The 22,431-nt window shown below is 37.1% G+C and overlaps 1 non-coding gene across 1 annotated transcript; it reads left to right on the forward strand.

Annotated features, from left to right (window-relative positions):
* Positions 1-4,091: 4,091 nt before the first annotated feature.
* LOC127124676 (small nucleolar RNA R71) lies at positions 4,092-4,197 on the forward strand. Its single transcript, XR_007804138.1, has one exon. It is a non-coding gene; the product is annotated as a small nucleolar RNA R71 (small nucleolar RNA).
* Positions 4,198-22,431: the final 18,234 nt, after the last annotated feature.

Raw genomic sequence — 22,431 nt, forward strand, 5'->3', positions numbered from 1 at the left:
AACAATGTTTCTATAACTTCTATTTCCGCCTTGCCTACCTCAATACCTCTTTCCAACACTAGTTGTCCAAGAACTATTCCTTCATTCACCATGAAATGGTATTTTTCTCATTTCATCACTAAATGAACCTTGACACACCTTTCTAAGACTCTATCCAAAATTTATAAATAGCTCTCAAAACTAGGACCATAGACAGAGAAATCATCCATGAAGACCTCCATGATATCCTCTAGGAAGTAAGAAAAGATAAACATCATGCAACATTGGAAAGTAACAGGCGGATTTCATAGTCCAAAGGACATTCTGTTGTAGGAAAACCTTCCATATAGGCAAGTTAATGTCATCTTTTCTTGGTCACTTGGATGAATGGGGATTTGGAAAAATCCCGAATATTCGTCTAAATAGTAGAAGTGGGAATGCTTTGCTAGTCGTTCTAGCATCTGGTCAATGAACGAGAGTAGGAAGTGGTTATTCCTTGTCGATTTATTCAAGTTCCTATAATCAATACACATACTCCACCCTGTTACTATTCTTGTAGCAAAAAATTCACCATTGTACTTCTTTACCACAATCATACCTCCCTTATTGGGCACTACTTAAATTGAGTTAGCCCACTTGCTATTAGAGGTCGTGTATATTACCCTAACATCTAGGAGTTTCACTACCTCCTTATTAACCATCTCACTGATGTTAGAGTTTAACCTCTTTTTATGCCCTCTCGAGGGTTTGTAATCATCTTCTAGCAAAAGTTTGTGCATACACACAAAAAGGCTTATTCCTTTCAAATTGTCAAAGGTGTACCCTGTCGCTTTAGGGTATCTTTATAAGACAGTTAGCAGTTAGTTAATATCGCTCTTTCCTAGTTCAACATTAATGATGATTGGATGCTTTAACTTTATGTCCAAAAACTCGTATCTAAGGTTCTGAGGGAGTAGTTTCAGTTCTATCTTCAGATTTTATTGGCTTTTAGTGGGTGTTATGAGTATCTTGAAGCATTGGACTTGATCGTTTGGATTTTTATCCAACAAGCTTTCATACGACTCTGTTTCGTTATTCTTATGGATGGTGCTTCCAATCAGACACGCCTCCAACCCATCGTCCAAAAGTGGTTATGATGAATACTCATTGACACACTCATTTATGATATCGACTAGGCAACATGAATCATGAATGGGTGGATTCTTCATGAATCTGGATAGGAAGTATTCAATTTTCTCATCTCTTACCTCAAAAGTATTTTTCTCTTTATTAACATTAATTATGGCACCAATAGTTTCTAAAAAGGGTCTTCCTAGGAGGATCAAAATGTGAGTATCTTCCTTTATGTCCATGACTATAAAGTAGGTGGGAATGTATAACTGACAAATTCTCATGGGAACATCTTCCAGTATCTTCCTTTATGGACTTATAGGCTAGCTATAATGACATTTTTGTAGGTTTAACTTCACCGAGATCGAGTCTTTTGCATATAGACAGACGCATCCAACTACCGCTTGCCCTAAGATCACAAAAGGCTTTGTCTATGACAATATTACTAATGATGTAGAGAATTATGAAACTTCCTTTCAGCTTTATAGCCAACTTGTTCTAAATAATAGCATTACATTCCTCTGTGAGCGCCATTATACTAGTGTCATCAAGCTTTCACTTATTTGATAGGATTTCCTTCTAGAATTTGGCATATGAGGGTATCTAAGATATATCCTTAATAAAGGGTATGCTGATATGGAGGTTTTTTAGTAGCTGGACAAACTTCTTAAACAATTCCTCAATCTTTGCTTCACGAACCTCTATGGGTATGATATTGGAGGCTTATATGGAAGAGGAGATACATATGGTTTTTCTTTTTCTTCCTCAAATACTTCCTATACGTGTGGTGTTGGCTCACTCACATTTTTTTGGTTGTACATACTCATTCTTCTTAGCCTTTCCTTCATCACATTTGTTGGAAGTGATCTCCAGCTCTTTTTACCTCGGTTAGAAAAGGTATTTTACCTTGGATAAAGTTCTGTCGAGGGGAAAATTATACTAGTCATGGGTTCAATCCCATGCAATGACTTTTTGGGGATATTCAAAACTAAGGTACTTTTTACCCCGATTGGAAATAATACCCGAGGGGTAAAGTCCTATTTATAAAAATTTTGTTTTAATATGTAAAGCATCAAATTTGTTGACAAATTTTAAATGTTTCTCAACAACAACAACAACAACAACAATAACAAAAACAACAAAAACAAAATCAATAGAATCCTTAAACATTAAATATCAAAAAGAAAAAAACAAAAGAACAACAACAACAACAACAAAGTCAATTGAATATTTAAACATTAAATCTCAACAACAATAACAAAACAACAACAACAAAAAATAAACAAAATCAATAGAATCGTTAAATATTAAATTTCAACAAAAACAATATTAAATATTTTACTTGATATAACAATAACTAACATTAATAAGTTACTTTGATGCTTTCCTAACTAATATTAAACATTTTTAACAAGGAATTACTATAGAAGAGATCACATTAAGAAATCAACCTTGAAATATTTTTCTGCTATTGCTTTTAGTATCATTGTGTTAATTGTGTTAAGTTTACATTTCAACACTTTGCATCCAACATGGATAGTTGTGGCATTCACGTTCTGATTGGCTAGTGAGAGTTTCACGCAGATTACTAATGTTTCATGTGGATTGATGAGTTGAGAGTGTCTTGACTATTGTTACTTTATAAATGAACGATAAAGATTTTTTATTTAATTGTTTTCATCAAATTGGTCATAAATAATAAAAAATATATATATGCTACTTTACTCCTTGGTTTCTAGCTCAACTAAGGTAATATGTCATAAAAAATTTAAAAATTTAAAAGTTACAAAATGTAATTGCTAAGATCTGAAGGTTTATCCTCTAAATATTTTACCCCTTGGTTTCCAGCTCAACCGAGGTAATATGTCATAAAAAATCTTTAAAAAATTAAAAGGTGCTAAAATGTTTGTTGGGATTAGAAGACACGTCCTCTAAATACTGTATCCATCGGTTTTAAGCTTAACCAAGGTAAATAAGTCATAAAAAAATTAAAAAATTAAAAGATTTTAAAATGTAGTTACTGGGATTCGAAGGTGTGGCCTCTAAATACTTTACCCCTTGGTTTCTTGCTCAACCGATTAAATAGGTGGTATTTAAAAAAAATGTGACGCGTCTATGGTTCATGCCTTGGATTTTTGTTGGGTGAGGTGAAGGTTTTGTCATTAAATGTATTATTTGTAGTAGTGTAGCGTTCATATGTCCCTTTAGGTTGGATTTAAATTGTCTTGGAAAAATTCCAGTTGGGACAGATGTTGACCTTGTTGTTGGGCTACTTGAGAAATTTGGGTTTCCAGCATTTTATTGTGAGTAGCCATGGCGTTTACTTTAGACGTAAGATGCCTTAATACTTCATTAGTGTGAATGATTTGGTTCTTTAATTCCTCGTTTTGTCGGGTTTGAGTTATAATGAAATTTTCTATCAGTATCTCGAGGTTCGACTTTCGAGGAGCAGCATGGTACCCTTTTGTCCTTGAAATTCGGGTGGTGCAGTTGGTTGTGCATGGCTGATTGCAATCAGGGGGTTATTTTTAATGTATGAGAAGTTGGGATGGTTTCTCTAACCATGGTTATAGGTATTATAATACAGGTTTCCCTGTTAGGCATAATTCATCTAGTCGATGATAGGTTCGGTTACGACCATCAATTAACATGCAACACCAATGTGGCCAGGTACTCCACAAATTTTGCAATTTGGAGTGACATCAGTTGTAGTATCAACATGTGTGATGCTTAAGTTATTGATATTTTGATACAAAGATTCCACCTTTATGTTAATGTGATCAGGGGTGCTAAATTCGTAGAGTCTGCCCTTTTGAGGGACCTTTTCAATGGGAATGCACCCGCTTCCTCGTTAATAGTGGTTTTTAGCCATGTCCTTAATAAGGGAATAAGCCTCATAATATGGATTATTTATAAGGTCCCCTTATGTAGCGACATTTATATTCATTCTTGTATTGTAGAGAAAACCATTGTAGAAAGTATGGGCTACAAACCACTCTTCGAGTCCATGATATGGACATTTTAGCATCATCTCCTTAAGTCGCTCTCATGCTTCGAACAATGATTATCTATCCATCTTCCTAAAGTAGGTGATTTAGTTCCTGAATTGTGCTATTTTACTTGGTGGAAAGCATTTGGCTAGTAACATCTTTCTGAGTTTATTCCATGTTGTTATGGAATTGGATGGAAGATACTACAACCATGCTCTAGCTCTATCCCTAAGGGAAAATAGGAAAAGTATAATTCAAATCACATTTGGGTCCACTCCATTGCATTTTAGAGTGTTGCAATATTCGACAAACACCAAAAGGTGTAAATTTGGGTCGTTCGCTAGGGAACCAAAAAATGGTTTTATTGTACCATGTGCAGCAAAGAGGGTTTTAACTCAAAAAAAAACTGATGTTATGAGAGGATAAACAATGCTCGGACTTGATTCTTTGTTCGAGGGTATAACATATTCTTTCAGTGGACGATTATTGTTTTCGGCCATCGCTCTTTGGGTTTGAAGTAATTGGCGTCTTTCATGGAAATAACAATCGACTTTGTTAATCGGTTCAACGAGGTTACCTAAACTTCGGGCTCTTCACATACAACCGAGAATGAGAACAATTAACAAAAATATTAAAAACAAAAAATTGCCTTAGTATAAACATTTAAACAACAAAATAAAAATATCAAAAGTTGATCCCTGACAACGACACCAAAAAGTTATTTGGCCATAAGTACATAATTATATAGAAGTAATAAAAAGATTATCGTCCTCAGAGACTAATGATCAAGTATCGCTCTCCACCGTTTCTATGTATATCTAAGGCTATGTGAAAACTAGTTTGTTTGTGCAAAAAATAAAAATATTTGGATTTTCTTAATGATGAAAATAAGAGTCCAAGTTTATGATTCGTATCCACTGGCTTAACTCGTACAAGTTGCGATATTAACTATAACAAGAATTTTAAATTTTTTAGAAAATACCAGAATTAGCAGTAATGGCCACTTTCGTCGGCACATTACTGGACTCTAAACTCACGATCCACCTACTTTCGCAGAATAAGTTATTAAGTTAAAGATCCTTTATAAAATAAAAGTAGTTTTTCGATTTATTTCAGAGATGCTTTCACAATCTCAAAACCAATCGATTTCATTTCTAAGTCAGATATCATTTATGCCCTTTCAGCACCTAAAAGATATCTTTATGTTCCTACTTGCATAGAGAAGATTTTCTTTTTAGAATACAAATTACAAAACAAATATATTCTCATTACAATTGATATTTCTGCAACTCGCATGAGGTTCGTCGATGTAACATTCCTCATGTCTCAGACTCTAAACGAAATCTTGTCAAACATGGTTACTAATAAAGCAACATACACATACAAGACATACAAAACATACATTATAAAAGTGGAAAATAGAACTTGGAATCACATTGTATAATAATGATAAGATTGTTCCAAGAGAGACTTTTGATCGAAAAACACAACAACAAATAGAGAAAATAATGCAGTAGAGTAATAACAACATCAATAATTGAAAAATTCAATATTTGCATAAAACAATGAAATTAAGAGTAATTTATCTACAATAATGCTTGGGATGCCTTTTCCTATGTTACAATACACTTTATATTTGTTTTCAGCCACTAATTGGAAGTTGAGTGCATTCTTAAACATGCAAATAATGCATGACACACATCATCCCTTGTCACGGCGGGTGTTATGCTTATGACGAGTCAATTGTCATTCCTTCTACTAGCTTGCCTATCTTGTGCTTTTTCTTCTCATTTCTTCAACGCTCGGTGCCAAATACTCTATAAGTGAAACATAACGAAAGTACTCATCTTTGGCAGTAAAATGCAAATAAAACCTATGAAAACATGGAAAAAATTTAATTAAAAACAACAAAAATACAGATGATCATTGGGCCACACCTTCCTTTATCACTACCACTTTCATTATTTTCTTTTGAAAATGTTTAAGAAATATCCAAGCTTCATGGTTAACACCATTATCGAAGGTTTCTCCGGAGGAGGAAATTCCAACTCCCCCCTGAGGAAATACACGAGGCATGTGTTAACTGTGAATATCCTTTTGCATCTCCAAAGCCACGCAGAGAAGAATTAATTTTATTTTCATACTTTTTGCAAATAAAGAAAAGAAAAGGAAAATTTTCATGATAGAATAAAAATATGAAAGCTTAGATTTATTTTATAGTGTGGTAGAAGCCTGACAGGGAGAATAGACTGAGGTTATGCTAGACGTCGAAAATAATTTTTACTGGAAGCTCAAGGACATTACAAGTTTATGGTTTTTACACGATAGGGAGGAAGTATGAGCGAGAGTTTCATAGGCAATAGACAGAATAACGGGATCATCAGGCATGCGACAGATTTCCACGGAGATAAAGGGAGAGTGGGTGGCTTCGATGATGGTGCAATTCAAAATAGGTTTCAGTTTGATCATTCTAAGAATGATGTTGGTAGGGGAAGATCACGTACACGTTGGGCTTTGAGTCTTAGAGAATTTGTTACTCGGGAAACAATGGATTATTTCTATTTTTCCAATTTTCCTGATAATCTTCAGTATGTGGAATTATGTAAGGAATTAGAGGTATGTGGAATGTTATCAGATGTTTTTGTTTCTCAAAGTAGAAATGCAAGGGGGCAATTTTTTGGTTTGGCTCAGTTTTATAATGCGAGGGATGTGGAAAAAACAAGAAAATCTTTAAACAACATTTATTTTGGAGATTATCAATTGTTTGTGAATGTGACTCGTTATGATAGGTTTGAGAAGTTTGATAAGAGATATTTATGGAAGGGGGAGTGAGAAAAAATATTGTGACATGAGGAAAAAAATATTCGATGGATAATGGGAGAAAGGAGGCCGAGTTTGGATTAGTAGGAAGGAGTTGGAGAGGGTGAAAGAGGTAGCAACTATGAAGGAAAAGGAAAAGGAAAAGGAAAAAAAACTCATAGTAGGAAGAAGGAGTTGGAGAGGGTGAAGGAGGGCCCATTTTGAGTACGAAAGGGAATAGTAAGAATGTAGAGGTGGTCGAAGATGGGAAGGGAGAGGTGATATTGTTTTATAGAAGTTACGAGGTTGTATCTGAAGACATTTAATAGACAAGTAATGGTATGATGGCTAGGATTCAGAATTGTGTTAGGGTTCCGTTTATTCAATAATCTATCTCAGATGTTGGGTTTCATGATTTTACGGTAGCACCATTGGGAGGAGACAAAATCCTTTTGCATTTTACGGAAAAGATTGAGGTGATGTCAGTTTTTAATAAAGCAACTGATTTTTTCAATTCTTTTATATATGATTGTCGTGCCTGGTCAAAGGATAGTGACTTAGTTTATGAAAGAGGGGTCTAACTTTGTTGTTATGGTATACAGTTACATGCATGGAATGTGAGTTTTTTGGGTAACTTATCGTGGTTAAAGGAAGATTTTTGAAAATTGATGAATGCACTATTAATAAATGGAGGTTGGATTATGCTCGTATTTTAATCACTACAAAATTGGTGGAGGAAATAAATGAGGTAGAGGATTTTTAGGTCGACTGGAAGAAATATCCTATTATATTTGTGGAGGATCTAGAGTTTGGCTTAGCAGATGATGCAAGCTTAGTTGAGTATGAGGAGGAAAATGAGTCTCAGGGTACTGAACTGGGATGGGAGTTAGGTGATACATCATTGGTTAATAATCTTGTGAATCAACTCCACGCTGAATGATTAACATGAGCATATGAAATGCAAAAGGGCGATGAGGAGCTGCCTTATGAGGGTTTTAAGTTAACAACTTAATCTGATCGACATGGTCCTTGGAGTTATGAATTTATCAAAAAGAAAGGAAAATTGGAAGAAGGATGTTCTAAGGGTAATAAACTTGGAACTATTCATAGTAATGAGGAGAACGGAAGATGCATGTGTAAATCTCGTAATAGGAAATTGGTATCATTTGTTCTTGATCTGAAAAGAGTGGTAAGATTATCAACTAAAGATATATTCGATTTGATTTGATTCCTTAAGGGTAGAAAAAAGAAAATTATGTCAAGTAGTTCGTTGAGGTCTTCTTCTAATGAAAAAGGAGGGGGTTTCTTTGTCAGTGGGTTCTAAGGCTTCAAGCTCTAATGAGGATTGGAAAAATTAGATGAAGGTTCATGGTAAACCTTAGAAGGTTGTTTATGATGTTTGTGTTATTGGAAAATCTATAGGGTTAAAGATCAAGGGTGTCTGTTCAAATATATTCAGTGTTTTGTCAAGAGGGAAAGGTGATGGGATTAAGAAGGAGGGAAGATAAGAGGGTGGTAAGGGGGACAGGGACATAGATATCGGGGTTGAAATGGAATTTTTAGGGTATTTTAGGGTTATGGAGAGGGAGTTGGGTGGTAATAATGAATTTTGTTTATTTTAATGTGAGAGTGTTAGGTGATTGGGAGAATAGAAGGGAGATGTAGAGGTTGGTTAAAGAGAAGTGTTTGTTGGCGGTGTTCATTCAGGAAATGAAATTGAAAGTGATTGATGATGTTGTGTGTAGGTATTTATGAGGGTCCTCTGAAGTGGGCTATTATTTTCATCCCTTCGTAGGGACCTCTAATGGTTTATTGACATTAAGGGATATTAACGAGGAGGTGGTGAAAATTTCAATGAGTGTTGAGAATATTTTGATTATAAGTGGGTGTTTTAGAAAGTCAGTGCATGAGTTTGCTATTGCCAATGTTTATGCTCCTTGTGATGGTGGTGGTTGACTATCTTTATGGAATTTCTTATATGTTTTGATTAATGATGATTAGGGGAACGCTTGGTGTGTAAATGGATATTTTAATTATATTCGATCGATTGAGGAAAGAAGGAGTAAGGTAACTATTAATTGTGTGGAGGATTACTCTCATTTTAATCAATTCATTGCAGATAATTTTCTGGTGGATTTATCGTTATGTGGGATAAGATTCATGTGGTATCAGGGGGATGGTCTTTCCATGAGTCGTTTGGATCATTTTTTATTATCGGATACTTGGGTTTCTTTTTGGTGAATTGAATTCAAATGGATCTTCCTCGCACTAGTTCTTATCATTGTCTAATTATGTTGACTATTGACGAATAAAACTGGGGTCCTAGGCCAATGAGAATGTTAAAATGTTGGGTAGATTTACCATGTTACAAGGAGTTTGTGAAGTAACAATGGTTATCTTTTCAGATGGATGGCTGGGGAGGTTTTATATTGAAAGAAAAATTGAAGCTGATTAAGGGAAGCTTGAAGTTATGGCATCAAACCAATACTCAGAATTTAGAAGGCAAAATCAAAGCGGTAAAAGACTGTATTTCTTTCTTGTATGTTAAAGGAGATGAGTATGATCTAGAGGAGGACGAGTTGGGATAGTTACACTCTTTATCGATAAAAATTCTTTCTTTATCCAAATTACATTCAAGTATCTAGTGGCAAAAATCTATATTATTTTGGCTAAAGGATGGAGATGAAAATTCAAAATTCTTTCATGGTATTATGTCTTCGAGGAGAAGGTCGAATGATATCATATCAATTTTAGTTAATGATGTACATGTATAGGGTGTCAATGAAGCAAGGGTGTCATTTTTTAATCATTTTCAGGCGATATCGGTTGATCGGCCCGGGATAAAAGATCTTTCTTTTAAATCAATCACTAGGGAAGAGGGGGCAGTTTTTTTACTCTACCTTTTTTAGAGGTTGAGATTAAGCAGGAAGTTTGGGATTGTGATAGTTGTAAGAGTCCTGGATCTGGTGGAATTAATATTGGCTTTATCAAAGACTTCTGGGACATCTTAAAAGATGAGCTTATGCACTTTTTTGTGTGCATATTTTCACTGTAATGGCAAGTTCACCAAAGGCATTCATAATTTTGTTATTTATTTGATTCCCAAAGTTAAGAGTCCTCATTATTTGTCAGGTTTTAAAAATATTTCTTTGGTTAATTGTCTGTATAAAATTAAAAATCCTATGATTCGGTGGATTAGTTGTATTTGGATGATGTTATATGTAAAGTGAATTTTATGAATTTATGGCAAAAATGGATTTTGGAGTGTATTACTACGGTGACAACTTCTGTAATGGGAGCCCAACTGATGAGTTTAATATGGAAAGAGGTCTTCGTAAAGGTGACCCACCTTCCCATTTTCTCTTTTTGATGGAAGCTGAAGGGTTACTTGTTTTGATCAATTTTGTGGTGGAAAAAGGACTGTATACATGATATAGGGTGGGGCGCAAAATGTTGTTTATGTTTCTCATTTATAATTTGCTGATGATGCGCTATTATTAGGGGTTAAAAGTTGGGCAAGTGTCCAAGCTTTGAACGCGATTGTAGCGGTAAATTCATAACCATTAAGCTATGGATAAACTTAACGTCAATAAAACCAGAGTCGCCACCGCGCTTTTATTGTTTCCAAGGGAAAAGGGAAAAGTACGAACAAAACCCAAAGATAATAAGTTTTCAAATAAAAACTAATAAAATGCCAGAGATTACAGGTAAGGGGGTTGGTTACACAGAGGGAAGGTGTTAGTACCCAAAGTGTCCTAGGTACTCCTAGGGAACCCTTTTTGTTGTTACTATGTACATTAAGGTCAAAAGACCACAAACACAAACAAAATACACACACAAGTATACACAATCGCAATATAATCACAAAATAAAGCTCAAGTGAGCAAAGTGAAAATAGCATTAAAATAAACAAGTTAAATGGTATGAATAATGACAAATGAATAAAGACTTGAATTTAAAGTGCATAAAAGTAAAGAGCTTGAAATTAAATGTTAGTTAGACGTTAGTTGATTAGAAGTTAGTATTGCTTTTGCTTTTCAATGTTTAAGTCATTCTTTGGAGAACACTCAATCCTCTATTCACAAGCATGGATCCTTGAACCAAGACATCTTCCAAAGGAAGGCAAAAATGCCAAGTTTCCATACAATACCATAAAAGGGGGGATACTTACAATCTCACTTACTAGAATGTTATGCCTTTTGTATCAAAATTTAGCGCTATGTTAAGCAATTGTAATTTGACTTATGTAGAAGTCACAACTATTTGAGGTCGGGCAATAGAAATTTTAGTGTTAATGCATGTTAGAGATATAGTATTATGAACCATACTCCTAAAACATACCACACTTAAAAGAAAATGGTAAAAGGGTGGACCTAATCTCGTCCATAATTATGTTGATTTTGCAATCAACTAGCCTTAGGACATAAAGATATCATAGGTCAATGAAATGGATGGGGGATAAAATGGGATTAATATGAAGAGAGAGGGGAAATGAAATCAATACAAATTGGTCAAAGGAGGATCTTTATCAAATTAAAATCATTTATTCATTTTGGGAGATGAAATGTACATTTCATCAGTCCCCTAAATCCAATGATTTTAACTCAACAAAGTCAAATCAACCTTGACCAAGGCCCAACAACAATAGTCAAACTCAACAAGTCAACACAAATAGCTCAACACAACTTATTTGCAATTTAACAATTAAAAATCAATTTAAAATACATTAAATTAAATAATGGTTGGTTAAAATCCTAAAACCTCACCAAAACACCAAATAAAAGGCCATGATATTTATCATAGGTCAAACAAGATCAAAGGACCTTGGAGAAAAAATTTCATCATTTTTGGAAACTTAAAAGTATTTTTTAACAATTAAATATATGCAAAAAGACAATTAAATCATGAAAAAATATTAATATTGATCCAAAAAATAATTTTAATTCAGAAAATGAAAGAGGAATTTATTTGAAATTTTTTGGTGAAAGTCCCATATTTTTTGGATCAATATTAAAATTAATATGAATTAATGAAAATAAAGCAATTAAACTAAAAATCAGAAAATGCTAAAATACGTGGACCACTTGATCTCCCTCGTTAATTGAGGTGACAGATCAAGTGGATCTCAGCGCACGTTTCATGATGGACCTAATTCAATGCGTTGCATGGATGGTAATCAAAACCAACGCATGAGATTAAAACAAAATAGATGGATCCTATGGTCTGAGACATGCCAATGCACTGCTGTAGCCAGAGCTCCAGTCTTCTTTTCCGGTGGACCTCACCGGACTGATCCACCCTCAATCATCACCAAAATGAAAAAGGAGGACATGAATTTAAAGTAAAAATGCTCAGGAGCTCGAATTTGGCCTCAATTTCATCTAACTCCAAGTATATAGAAAGATACAGGGAGTTAAATTTTGAGGATCATGATCTGAGTTGCTTCGATTTAACCTCAAAGCAACTCAATCTTCTTGCCTACATTGGTAGGACTTCAGACAACCAAAAATCAAGAATAATTATGGAGAATTGAGTGAGAATCGAAGAGATGAAAAATTGAGAAAATCACCTTCATTGCGGGTTCAGATGGCCACGATCTTGCTCTCAATTGTGCTTGGCCTTGCTTTGGATGCTTGAAGGAGTGGAAATGAATCAAAAAAGAAGAAGGACTCTTGGTGTTTTGAATCTCAAAACAGTGGAGATTCAAACTCTATTTCCAATGGAAATCCTCAAGGTTATCCTCTAAATGAAGGTGTTTAGGGCTATGGATTCAAAGCTGGCGCGCAAGGGTCCTCAACTCAGAGTGAATGAGCTTCTATTTATAGCCAAGGCATTGTTATTTGCACACTTGTTTCAAACTTTCAAAAATAGCAATTTCACTTTGCATGGGTGCATGGGTGTGTGATAAACCCATGTAATGATTCATTCAGGTCCAAAATCATGTGCAAGAAATGTTGGAGTCATGTTAATAAGCCATGCATTTGTGTATGGAAAATGCAAGTTCAAATATGCCAAATGGTCATCCAACTTTAAGCCATGCGCAAATCGCTCATACTTTGTCCAAATTGGGTGAATTTGGACTTTTTGGAAAGGTTAGATCAAGAGGAACAACTTTCATGTTGAACATTTTTTCATTTGATGCTTGGATAATGATGAACTTTGAGGTGGAAGTTTGAAAAATCAAACATATCAAAAACAATTCTAAGTCTCAAGCCATATGTTCACTTCTTCCACCTTGAGTAACTTTTTCTATGGACTTAAAATGTGAAATGTTCCTTCATCAAAGTTATATATATCTTAAAGTACTTAAAATTGGTCACAAATTTGACCTCATTTGGATTTATCATGAAGGAGTTATTCATTTTAGAAGTTGAGGAAAATCACTTGTTCAATGGTATTGGCCCAAAATGACTTATAATGTCTCCGCATATCACATGCATTTAAAAGTTGAATTTGATCTTCCTCTAAACATAAAAGTTTAATTAGACATCTTGAATTTTATTTTGCAACTTGAATGGCTTTCATATCATAAAAATTGATCAAGTTATGGTCTTGGGAAGTTGACCTCCAAATTAGGGTTTAGACAAAATGACCTATAGTCTTTCACCATAAAAAATGACTTTCCAAGCAAACATAGCTCTATACCTCAACATGAAAGTTGTTTGAAATGTCATTTAGAGTAACTTTTATCTTGGAATCATTTCCATATGATAAAAAGTGTAGGAGATATGGTCTAGGGAACCCCAATTTGATCAGTTGAATTCCTCTGGTCAACCACCATGAACCAACTTGCTAGCTTGATATCCTCTTGACTTTTGGGACTCATGGAGGATAATATATGCATAAGATGATGAAATGTGAAGTATACCTTGAAATATTTGATCAATTGGTGAAGAAACTTATTGAAGAATTCACATAAGACACCCAAATGAATTAGGGTTTCCAAGGCAAACCAACTCCAAACTCTTGATGATTTCTTGATCAAAATAACATGTGAAGATCATGGGGATTCATATATGATAATTAGACCCATATTAAACAAAATCTTGATTGATCTCCTTGCAATGGGGGTCTTAAACCCTGGATATGAGCTTGATAAAGCATAGGTGAGCATGTGCACTACCTACAAAGGAGTTAAACTATACAATGACATATTTTTTTGGTATTTTGGTTAGTAAAATGAAGTATGATACAATCCAATGGTTCTTGGTGATCTCTCCCAATGAAAACCCAATGAATGAGGGATAAGGAGGATGCCAAGTTGTGATCCCAATGCTAATGCATATGATGATAAGAGCATGAGGGATCTTAGGGTCAAAATTGGGGTCTTACAGCTGCCCCTATTTAAGGACGTTCTAGCTGAGGAGATAAAGGTTAAAATCTTCACATCGACTCAGTAGAATGGGCTTAAATAATAACATATAAAAACAAATTTTGGTCCCTAAGAGACCTCATGATGCTAATGATATAAATGCAAAAATAATCTTTGTGGGGGGTAAATGTTGCCACAAAGGAAAAGAATCTAGAGAGACTGAAAGTCCACAGGAGTATAATGCATTCCATAAGGAAAACTCACTGGGGAGACATAGACTCTAGGGGATAAATGGGTTGTGCGTAGGTCAGGCTACGACTTAAAAACAACTAGGGGACTCGAGGGATTCCATGAAAATAAATCAATGGAAGGACTCAGCCGGGGAAAGAAAAAAACATTTGTTGGGGAAACGGGTAGATTAGAACAAAGCTTAAATACTCGATCTAAGCAGGAAAAGGCGATTCCCTGGGGGAAAGCGCACTTAAACTTAACTAGGGAAGAAATGATCTTCAACACAGGAGGAACAGAAGTATATTATCCATTACCAGTTACTGGGTAAGGGTATAATAAAATCTGACAGGGAGGACATTCGTTATCGGTTAAGGTAAACATATCAAGGATGACTCGCTGAGGGCAACCAGGAGATGTATTCGTTACCAGTTGTCGCATCGCGCGAAAAACCGGCGGGAAAAGAAAGAACAACAGAGCCGCCACCGTGCGTTATTTATCCCAAAAGAGGGAAAGGAAACGCTCAGAGTAAACCTGGGAAAAGACATGGTCTCACGACCAAAGAGTATGGGTTCGGGAGTCGGTTATGCGAAGGGAAGGTATTAGCACCCCTACACATCCGTAGTACTCTACGGGATCCACGCACACTAGAAAGGAAATTGGTTGCTAAACACTGCTCAAATATTCACACACACACTGGCTGAAAGAAAGGAAAGAGACTGACTGAAACTGACTCGGCAGGATATCGCATCCTGGGCCTACTTAGTCTATCAGGCATAGACATCAGAGTCGAAGTAGTTCGGACTGGGGAAACGACACATGCTCGCTAGGATATCGCATCCTATGCATACGTATCTTCTCGGACGAGAGAAGAATCAGAGCATTCGTAGCTCGGCTGACACGCACACAAACAAACAAGACACAGGCAAACGTGGAGCCTGAATGCCAATCACTGGACTTACATCAGCATCCGAACCAAACACACACAAGAGGGCAAACATGGAGCCCGACTGCCAATCACTGGACTTACATCAGCATCCGAACCAAACACACGCACACTGGAACCCAAATGCCACTCGATGGACTTACATCGGCTTCCAAGCACACAACAACACAACAAGTTGATAGGGAGTCGGGGACTCGAGCCTATAACTGTCAAACACACACAAAAGAAAAGAAAAGGCGCCCGGAGAGATCAGCTCAATCTCCTGCCTACATACTTCATCTGGTATGAAGATCAGGGCGATGTAGTTCCCCTACGCAGGGATAAAGGTTCTAGCCTAACCAGATAACAGAGGGAGACACAACACTAGGGAGACTACGACTCGAGCCTAGATGTTATCATGCAAATCATCCCTAAGTTAAAGGTTTCTAGCTAAATGGCACAAGGGCCAACCTATCCTAAGTATGGCTCACACAGGAAGCAAGCCACACACACTTAACTTGCACAGGAAGCAAGTCAAACTATCCTAACTTGCACAGGAAGCAAGTCAAACTATCCTAACTTGCACGGGAAGCAAGTCAAACAATCCTACAAGCACAGATAGCACACGCTATACACAAACAAGTGGCTCAAACAAGGGTTAGGTTTTAGTCAAGGGGTCATATCAACCTCAACAAACAAACCTCTAGAACTGGGTGAATGTGCTCTTAACCTCGCCATTGAGGGGCTAAGGTGAAGCAGATGAAAGGATGAAGTGAGGATGAGACCTCACAGCTCTTATCCCTGGCCTGGGAGAGCTCAAGACAAGAATGTGTGGGTTCAGAAAGTGGGAACCCTTCTACACATTTAAAACTGACTCAACTGTACAGTTTGTACAAGATCTTGGGTTTGTATCTTCAATGCATCAACACAGTGGTGTGAGCAAAGCAGATGACACACTGAATAGTGGGGGATAGATTGCATATCCCTACCTTCCACCAATTGCCTCTTCACTTAGGAGGACTTTGACTCTATGCAAGGACAAAGTTAAACATCCACAAACATTGCCTCTTAAGGAGGACTTCAGACAGTTGCCTGGCCAAGTAACAGGCCAGGTCTTCCAGACTACATGAAGACAAAGAGACATACCTCAATGCGAATTGCTTATACAAGCAAAGCAAAGCAAAAAGTTCACAAGGAACTAAGCAACTAAAGCACCTGAAACAGTCAAGCAGATGTTAGTATGCAACTTCAAACAAAACAAACAGAAACAGAAACCAACAGTCAATTGGAGGCACATGGATGTGCAAGGCACAAGGCCTATGGCATGTGAGCCAAGCCCCCTACAAAACAAAGAGGTTAAACAATGATACTCGGGCAAGCTCAATCAAATTAATTGGTCTCAATGGCCATTTGATGGTCAACCTGAAAACACAAACTCAAAGGTGAGTAGCAGGACCACTAGGGCAAGCCTAGGGTCAAAAGTGAATGAGAAAGTTAAAACAGCAAAGGGCAAGCATCCCAAATCATGTTCAAACAATTAGGAAACACAACCAATTGGATTCACCACTCATATCAATCATCATCATTATTTCATGAACCATTTAGGTCAAAACATGGCATTTAGAAACTCATAGAAGTCAACAGCAAGGCTTAACTCAAAAGCAACCTAAAACATTTTCCAAAAAATCACCAAATAAATCATGATCAACCCTAACACATAGCATGGTATGCATGTCAAATTTCATCCCATTTGGACAAGTTTAGGAGGTCAAAACATTTAATCGGGACTTTGTCAGAATTAAATCGAGAACTGTGTGAAAAAATATCCTAAGTGTTTAAGGGGACATGTTCCTACCCTAAATTGATTTCACACAAGAATCCCAGGTCTGAAAGATCAAAATAAACACGTGAAACGCACACGATGACATTTAATCAATAGAACTCATAAAATCGGGATAAATTCACAAAATGGTCTAAAAAGTCAACAAAGTCAAACATTCATGTTTTTTTGGCATTTTCATGTTCACATATTTATTCCATGTTAAATAAAATAAAAATCAAAATGAAAATCAAAATGGAAACATAAAAAATGCACCTTTCTTAAAAAGAAAAACACAAATGGGGGAGATGGGATTCGAACCCCTCCCCTTGGCAATTCAACTCAACGCGCCCACCACTGGGCTGTGAGTCACTTGGTGACATAAGCTTGCTTCCAAGTCAAAATAAACAAAACAATACTTTTAAATCTGAAATGCGCGCGCCCTGGCACCATCTTCATCCCCAAAAATCAAATATATTTTTCAAACTTTAGCAACATATATCTTCCTCTATAGTGCACGAAATCAAACGAAATAAAAACCAAAGTTCACCTATTTCATGTGCTTAAAACAACCATGGTCATGAAATTCAAACTGGTGCCCTGTGTACAAAGATCCATCATGATGAACACAGAAACCCTAACTCCCTAGCAGCAAAACTCAAAATCACACACAAGCAAAATTGGATAAAAGTAGGCATTCAATCATGTTCAGGGGGTTGAATATAGCATTTCTCATTCACACATTAAGTCATGAAAACCACTCTATCAAGCATTTCGAAAGCAAGTTGCTAACCTGAACAGGGCAATGTTGAATGTGATGTTGGAGGTGCTTTTAATGGTGCTAGATGATCCCTTTAGTACCTTTGATGCTCCAGAAATGTAATGCCATCAAGAATTTGCCTTAAAACCCCTTCAACTGTTCTGGCCAATTCCAGTTGCAAGTGTGAAAACGTGAGATTTGGATATGATGATTCAGTGGTTATAGATGTGATTCTTTGCCTACAGTAGCTTCTACAAGTTGTATGGAAGGTGTTTGAATGGATGGTTTGCAAGGGACTTGGGGAAAATATGATTTTTAAAAATTTGGATTTTGGAGTAGAGAGTGAATTTTTGCAATGTTGGCTTGATGATGTTTGGTCACTTTGTGCTTGGACAGCTTTTAGAAAATGCAAGGCAAGTTAGGTTTAGTTATGTTGGATTGTGGACTAGGTTTTGACAGGAAAAATGCAAGGCCAAGTGAGAGCAAGGTGAAACCAATTTTCTGTTGCAGTGTTATGTGCTTGTTGGTTGCAGATTAGCAGGGCAAGGCAAGGTGAATTTATTGGAGGTTTTTGACAGAACCATTGGAAAGCAAAATAGCAGGGTGAGTTGGAGAGGAGTGTTTTATGGCATTGCAAGGCAAGTTGAAAATGAGGGAGTGAAAGCTCACAGGTTAGTCTGCTGCTGCAAGGTTCTTTTGTATGACAGAAAAAGGCTCAGGTTTTGGTTCCTCATGCTTGGACAGAAAATGCAAAAACGAACTGAATGCCACTCTTGGATTCTCAAGGCAAGTTTTGTTCTTCTTGTTTTGACAGCAAAATCCTTGGCCAAGAAAATGGATTGTTTTTGAGAATGGGAAGTTGGTCCTTTTGCTGCAGTTTTTTTCATGACAGGTGGTAACTACAACCTCGGCTGTCTTGTGTTGCTAGCAGGGTTTAGTTTTGGATGAGTGTGGTTTTGAGCAAGGGCCAGGTCTGTTCTTTTTAGAGAAGGTGTTGGTTGGTTGTTGGTTTTGGAGATTGGCCAGTGGTAATGTCAAGCCCTGTTACCTAGCAGTAGGCAGTTCATCATATGAGTTGTGTGCAGTTTTTAGCAGCTGCCCCTAATGCCATACCAGAAAAATGAGGAAGACATGGTGCTAGTTGTGTTCATGATGACAGCAAAATCCTCTTGCCAAAACCTGTTGTTGGCTGTTGTTTCAATTTGAGGAGGAAAAATGCCAAAGGTCTGTGGTTTGTGTTAGGAAAATGGTCAAAGAGTGGATTTTTAGAGAGAGAGAGTTCCTTTTTGCTAGGTATGTTTTTATGCTGCTAGTTGGTTTTTGACAGAAAAAAAAGTCAGATGCAAATAGTTAGTTTTGTTCTTTTGTTGCAAAGTCCTCTTTTTCAATCAGCATGCCCTTTTCTCCTTTGCCTTGGCCAAGTGGTTTTGTGTTTGTGCTACTGCTGTCATGACAGAAAAAATGGCCTCCATTCTGCTGCATAGTACATGGCATGGTATTGGTGTTCTTTTAGTTGCACAGCAGGGTGAGGCTTTGAGAGAGAGTGTGATCTGCTGCTATGTGTGTGTCCAAACAGAAAATGATGGAAAAAATTCTGCTATGTGAGAGTAGTACAAAGCAAGGTTGCAAGAGGTATGGTTCATGAATTGGACATGTCCTTTTTGCCAAAATTCAAGTGAGCAAGCATGGCTATGTGTACTTGTTGGTGTATGGCTGCACAATGAGGCTCACCATGACAGAAAAAAAATGGTCAAGAATGCTGCATAATGATGCTGGTACAAAGCATGGTTGTGGAAAGCAAGGACAAGCATGGTGCAATGGTACTTTTCTTACAATTCAAGCAACCAAGCAATATTCACATGTGCTGCATAATTTGACTTTGCAAACACACTCAAAATGATATTTATGAGCTGTTCCAATCGGCCAAATGCTGAAAAAAAGTTTGAGTCAAAAAGTCAACTCTTGGTCAAACTTACATTTAAATGAAAAAGGTCAAAATTTGCCATTTTGATTGGTGAAGTTTTGGGTCATGAAATTTATATTTTTGGAAAGAGGATGAAAAATGTGGTTTGTAGGAAAAAACCCCACCAAATTTGGCCAAACGGTTTGGGAGATATGGCCCTTTGAAGTTCAAGATTTTCTAAAATCGATTCGATCATAACTTGCCAACCTTACATGGGAATTGAGAGTTCTAGGACTTTTTGGAAATGGGAGAACAAGATCTTCAACTTTCATGTTGGGCAAAAATTCATTTGAGGCTTGTATCACAATGTAGGTTTGAGGATCAAGACTTTCCATTTATGGCAGGTTTCAGTTACAGGCCCAGTTTCTTCTTTTGGAAATTTTTGATCTGGCTTCAAATTCTTCCATGATGGTGTTTGGCACGATATATGATGACTATTTGGACATGAATGAACTCTCACAAACCAATTCCAATCATCAAATCACTGATTAAATGGACAGTTGACCAACAGTTGACTTTTAGGGTTTCTGCCTGCTTGTGCATTGACTGATGAATTCCAAACCCTAATTCCTCGAGAACTTGACTTCAAGTGATGTCCCAAGTTGTATGAACTCTTGATTATTGATCATGGTGCCCAAATTCCACAAGAATGACCACCATCCACTGCTTTGACTGACAGTTGACTTTTTTAGGGTTTTGACTGTCTGTATGTAAACTGATGACCTCTGAGCCCTCAACCCTTGACCAAAATACTTCAAATAGACCTCCAAGCCATGTGAACTTTGTTGGACAAACCCCAAGGCCTTGATTCAATGAGAAATTCTTTTGCTTGCTTGGTTGACTGATCAGGAGATTAGTTTGACCTAATTCTTGATTGGCTTGCACTTGAGGCAAATGGGGCAATGCTATGCTATGCAATGGACCATGATATGCTATGACCTAATATGAAAATGTATGTACAATGATAGGTGCAAATTTGAGGTGCTACAGCTGCCCCTATTCAATCAGCTGGGAACCCGAATGGATGAGAGCAACGGCTGTCAGACTTTCAGGGTAAACAGGGATTGAATACCAAGAACCGAAGAATTTGCACAATACAGGGATCCACCAATGGAAACGTCCACTGGGATTTGATATTTATTACTGGGTATTTTGTTTTGTTTTCAAGGGGTACGATCACATCCAGACATCACAACGATGACGAATGGGAAAAAATAAATCACAACTAGATGCCAACGGACAACTAGGAAAAACTCGACGTTTACCAAGACCAACGACGAGGTAAACAGACATTAATGAATGACTGGGGGGGGCTCGACCAGACATCAACGGATGAATGGGAATACTCGACGTTTACAGACATCGGAAGATGATGTTTACAGACACCAAAAGGATCGACCAGACATTTACAGATGAATGGGAATACTCGACGTTTACAGACATCGAAAGATGATGTTTACAGACACCAAAAGGATCGACCAGACATTTACAGATGAATGGGAATACTCGACGTTTACAGACATCGAAAGATGATGTTTACAGACACCAAAAGGATCGACCAGACATTTACAGATGAATGGGAATACTCGACGTTTACAGACATCGAAAGATGATGTTTACAGACACCAAAAGGATCGACCAGACATTTACAGATGAATGGGAATATTCGACGTTTACAGACATCGAAAGATGATGTTTACAGACACCAAAAGGATCGACCAGACATTTACAGATGAATGGGAATATTCGACGTTTACAGACATCGAAAGATGATGTTTACAGACACCAAAAGGATCGACCAGACATTTACAGATGAATGGGAATAAGAGAAACACAACCAGACGTCGACGGACGACTGGGAAAAACTCGTTGTTTATCGAAACCAACGGAGAGGTAAGTCCACATGGGGAGGGTACAACGTTACGAACATCGAAAGATGATGTTTACAGACATCAAAGAAGACCAGACACTTACGCATGCCTGGGGATCACCGAAAGAGGGTGTTACCGACACCAAGGAAAACAAACACACGCGGGTGCGGACGGGATACTGACATCCACAAGATGACCTGGCAAGGCTGGACACTTGCAGGGGGTCTCACTGGGGAGAAACAAACTTTCTGTCACTAACAGGTGAGGAAATAAACCTCCGTGGGGATTATAAACACCAAATGTTGACTGGAGTAACTGTAACCAATGCGTTGTACAGGTTGAACAAAAAAATCCGTCTCTGTAGGGAATACGGTTTGATGGGGTTTCGAACACATGAATGCATATGTTTGAATTTTTCTATGGCGTAATGCTCCATTTAGGAATGGAAATGCTACGCGATTTTTGAAGATGCAATGATTACTAAATGCAAAATGCAAATGAACCCCGGCTAGGGAGCCAAAATGACCAGATACTCTGACTCCGTGGGGAGACTCCTCTTGGGGAAATATTCTGCGGAGAACTCTGCTTGGGGAATGGTACAACGACTTCACTGGGAGAAAGACTCAACCAACCTTCAGATAGGATAAACCCTGCTTGGGAGAATGTCTGTTACTC

This window comes from Lathyrus oleraceus, chromosome 2 (assembly GCF_024323335.1).
Source record: "Lathyrus oleraceus cultivar Zhongwan6 chromosome 2, CAAS_Psat_ZW6_1.0, whole genome shotgun sequence".
NCBI lineage: Eukaryota > Viridiplantae > Streptophyta > Magnoliopsida > Fabales > Fabaceae > Lathyrus > Lathyrus oleraceus.